Source organism: Cariama cristata, unplaced genomic scaffold (assembly GCF_000690535.1).
Source record: "Cariama cristata isolate BGI_N322 unplaced genomic scaffold, ASM69053v1 scaffold24929, whole genome shotgun sequence".
NCBI lineage: Eukaryota > Metazoa > Chordata > Aves > Cariamiformes > Cariamidae > Cariama > Cariama cristata.
Genome location: NW_009636820.1, coordinates 72,601 through 77,496, shown reverse-complemented (window position 1 = coordinate 77,496; position 4,896 = coordinate 72,601).

Below are 4,896 nucleotides of genomic sequence, written 5' to 3'. Positions count from 1 at the left end.
TGCGGCTCTGCCCTGGCTCTGGCCCAGCTCCCCCATCGCACTGCCCACAGGGGCAGCCGGGCTGGGTTTGCTGCCTTTGCCAGGGAGCATCCTGCCAGTTTGGAAAGCGATACCGTGTCCCCTGGAGCCAGGCAGAAGGTGGGTGACAGCAGGCTCTGATGCCCTGCTGCCGGGGGAAGGCTGGCTGCATAGCACTGAAGAAAGCTGCCTCCAGCTCAGATTTAGATGAGCAAGAGCAGCTTGGGGCTTTGGCTAGCATGTGACTTAGAGCATCGGTGTGCTTGCTCCCGTTGCTGTGGGGGCTCCCCTGGCAGCTCCATGTCCCCTTCCCTGCCACCTGTGAGAAGCCAACCCCTGGTGTGATGGTGGCCTCCAGGAAGGCTGGCAGCCTCCCGCCACCGTCCCCACAGCCTTTCCTCGAGGAGGGCCGAGGAAGCGTGTGTGCACATCCCTGTGCAACATGGGTGCTGCTCCTTGTGACGCCGGCAGGAAGGATGGGGGCAGCTGCCTGACGGGGATGTAAAGACAGGGCTTGGTGCTCAGCCCTCTGCTGCCACCGATGGGGGCCTGCCTGGGGAAAGGTGGGGTGCTGGGGCTCCCAAAATTCAAGGTGGCAGCAGTAAGCAAAGTAGGAAGAGCTGATGAAATTTCCTGCAGGGCCTATGAGGTATTTACTGAAGAAATGTGCTTGGTGGCGTTCAAGCGGGGCTATTACAGTTTGCATCACGTGCTGATGACAAGCTGCGTTGCTGTGGCTGATGTCATGGGAGGTAATGACAGCAGTGTTTGCTGGCTGAGTGACAGAAGGTGTAAAGGCTCCTTTCAAGTGCAGGCAGAGGTGGTGTAAAGGAGCCTGCAGCTGGGGCATGGCAGACGCCCAGGGAACGGCCTGTGCCGAGGGATAGGGGAGCTCCCCAACGTCCAGGGGGGACGGGAGCAGCAACCCCCTCCAGCAAGGGTCCAGCTGGTGATGGAGTTGTTCAGCACATGGGAGTTTGATGCTCCTTCCCCACTTGCTTTTGAAAAATTGCTTTGTGCGAAAGTCTGTGCCACATTTGGCTGGCCTCAGCCCCCCTCCCCTGCAAGCACAGGCCTGTGAGAGCCCAGGGTTTCCTTGCTGAAAGTACCATTAGGCTTTATCAGCCTAATACTCTGAGAAGCTCGAGTCTGAGAGGTATGCATAAAACCAAACAAGACTGTGGTACTGGTCTTTTGCTGTGGCAGAGAAGGTCACCCTCACCTTAACCCTCTTGGTTCATGTAGTTACTTGCTGCACCCGCTGCCATCCCCAGCCAGGGATGTGCCAGGCTCTTGCTAATTATGAGCTGACTCGGGCCAGCCTGCTGAAAAGCTGCTGCTTTTGTGCCCACTCCCAGCTGCAAACAGCTGCTGTAAATCTGGGGCTGATTTTCCTACTATTTTGTAGGATGAAGTCATCCCTCTCTGGCCATACTCAAAGGTCTAGTCATCAGCCTGCTCTGTCCCAAGGCATGAGTCAAGGGAGGGCATGTGTACGTGCTACTGTGCAAGGTGTGTGTCCCTGCCCACGGCTCGGACGCCCTCGGTGCCCACCACAGCGTTCAGGGGGGAGCCAGGGTTACCTCAGCCTGCGGTGGGGTGTTTCTGAAGCCTGTAAGGAGTGTAATGGAGAGATTTCAGGTCCCTTCCCAGCTCCCTCTCCACCTGTCTGGGAGGAAATCGGCTGCAGATTTAGGGCTTGTGAAGCCCCTGATTTGTGCGGCAGCCAGATGTGGCCGGGTGGGTCTGACGGACACCCCTCACTGCACAGCACCGCTTGTGACTTTTCTCCCACTGAGTCTTGCCTTAGTAGAATAAACCCTGATGTCTACAGTATGCATGCTTACGGGGGTGGATGGGATATGTCAGGAGATACAGCTGTGATTTGTAGTGCCGTATCAGGATGCCAGCAGGATGCTGCTCAGCTGGAAGTGGGAGATGGCTCCTCTCACAGCTGCTCTGCTGCTGGTCAGATCCTCTGGCCTCAGATCTCTGTTTGCTTTTTCTGACCTATTTTCATCTGCTGTGCCCAGCACACGGCTGAAGAAGTTGGAAGCTAAAGCAGCTACTCTTCCTGAGGATTTTTCTCTTGCTGTAGGGCCGTGAGCCACTATCTCTGCCGGGCAGAGTATGCCATGGAATTTGCTTAACCCCATCTTGGAGACCAGAAATGGGTACGTGTGCTTGGGATCTGCTTTGGTGGCAAAAAACAGGGAAGCCGTTTGCCTTCCAAGGCTAAAACCATACCTAGGTGCAGCATATCCCACTGTGGATCAGCAGCACTGTGGGAAGAAAAGGGCTGTGTTTGCCTCCTAATAAATGGCTAAGACAAAACCCAGCAAAACTGGGTGCTGCAGCGTGTGTGTGCTGCCTTCCGTGGGGAGCACCAACCGGGACCCCTGGGAGCCGCTGTGGCCACTCACACCCACTGGGGTTTCGAGGGCAGCTGTGCAGGGGGCCCAGGGAAGCTCCCCTCTTCCTCGCTCCCTGCAGCGAGCACAGGAGTGGGTGTATAAATCACATACCCTGGGCAGCAAAGAGCCCCCCCAGAGGGGTGCCTGGCAGTGCCCAAATGGTGCTGCTGGAGCTTCCCAGGGACCCTGAGGTCTTCTCCATCCACTCACACAGGACCTGGGCTAGGAGGGATACCTAGGACATCCCTATCAAGCAGTGAGTGCAAGTGTGGGGGCACAGTGGGAGCAGGTGGTGCAGCTCAGTGAGGGGGCACAGGAGAGGTCTCCCACCATGGCCCTGCAGCCAGAGGCTGGGGAGCTGTGTCGCAGAAGTGGGACACCCCCAGAGCGGCCCCAGCTCAGGTGGCAGGGGGCTGTGGGGTCATGCCTTACCCTTGTTGCCTCGCAGGGGCCACTCTCCTCTGGAGACACCCCAGAGCATCTCCTGACGATGAGTTGCCATCTGGTTTTACCCCCCAATCCCCAGCTCAAGCCCTGCAGCGTGGGTGGGAGGTGAGCTGTTTGCTGCAGGGCACGGGGGCACTCGAGGAGCCGCTGGTGGATGCTGGAGAAGGCAGCATGGGCTGGCAGGTTGGGTTGCAATCGGTGGGACCGAGGCTGCAGAGGCTGAGGTGAGTGCTCGGCATCCACTGCCAGCCCTGGCAGGGCCCAGCTGAACCGATCAGCCGTGCCCACGGCCTGGCTCTTGCTGCCTGGCGAGGCCCTGGCACAGAGGCACCGGCAGCTCCAGCAAGAGCTCCTTTTGCTTCAGCTGGGTGCACCCCGGTGCTGGCTGCACGGAGGGAGACGTCCGTACTCCTGATGCTCACAGCAGCCGGTGCAAGTGACTCCACCGCCTGGTTCCCGGTGTGTGCTCGGGTTTTAAGTCAGGGCAAACCTTCACCCTTATTTTCTGGTTTAAGAAATAATCCAGTTCTCACTCCTGTCCTGTTCCCTCCAGTTACAACCTATGCACTTGCTGAGTCAACTAAGCCAGGTATAAGTCACATCTTCACTCTCTCAGTGCAGGTCTCTTTACAGGACCATGTTTATTTTTTTATGGTTGAACTCAATGATCTTAAAGGTCCTTTCCAAACTAAATGTTTCTATGATTGTGGCTTAATACACCTGAAATCAAACATGGTTCATATGCAGCAGAGCAAAATGTATTTGTATATCTTTTTTAAGCTGAGTGGAGATGGGATCACTAATCCTTTCTGACAGGGAGGTCACCTTTGAGAGTGGTGCCCCAGGAGGGCAGGCACTAAGGGCAGGCGCACGGAGCTGAGGGAGCTGTGCCAGCCGGCGGGGGATGCCCTGAGCTGGTGGCTCCTCCATCTGCGAGCAGCTTCTGACTCCTCGGCCTTGACAGCAGCCCATTTTCCCTTTGCACTGCCTTCATCTTTCTCTGCTTCTTCTGGCTCTGATAAGGTCACTGCATCTGAAGCCTGGAAACCATCTCCACCTCCACATTTATTTCCAGTACCACAGTCGTTCCTCTCCTCTTTGCCCTAACACCACCTCCAGCAAGGCAAAACGCACCACAGTACCAGCTGTAATGTCCTGAAAGGTCCCCGCCAAGACCTGGTTGTGACTGGTACTGTCCCGTTAGTGTTGGGTGACACTGGTGGCAAGAGGAGCAGCATTTGTACCTGCCCTAGCACACCTGGGGTGCATTTGTGGGCTCCTGCTGGTGCAGGGAAGGGGACAGCCCTGGTGTGAGAATAAAGCCCTTTCCCATAAAACTGCCCTTTGCAGCAGCTGCATGTCGGTCTAACCCCGGCAGTGGTGGCTGCGGGAGCAGGTGCCTTGGTGGGCTCAGTGAGGAACCCCACAGCTCCACATGGCCAGCACGCATGGAGGGCAGCATTGCGGGCAGTGCTGCTCGTCAGGCACCAAGTGAGGAGGGTGCAGGCACTTGCCTTGCAGGAGGCGGCAGCTTGGTGCGATAAGCCATGCAGCTCTCGGGGGGCCTGGAGGGGTGCAGGGGGCTCCTGAAGTGACCCACCTGGCAGAGGAGGCCAGGGCAAGGTTCTGCCTTGCTGGCCTGCTGTCCTGCTCCCTTGGTGCCACCATGGTATACCCACGGGAGCTGGGGTGGCTACAGATGGGGATGGTGCAGAGCTGAAGGTGAGCCCCTGTTTCGGTCTGTAGCCATTGGTTGTGGCATCCCTGGCAGGTACCCTGCTGGTGCTGGGACCCCCACCCTGCCTCAGAGGTGACAGAGAGCTGTGGGGTGCAACTGGATGGTTCACAGCACACGTTGCACAGCCAGAGACTCTTCTTCCTGTAGCTCCAGCAAAAACAGTGGCGCAGCGACCAGGAGCACTTCTTGGCATTCCCATGAGTTGCTGGGACATCCCTGATGGCCAGGCCACTGCAGCTGCGTTTGCAATCCCTCCGCCCGCACCCTTTCCCTCTGGGT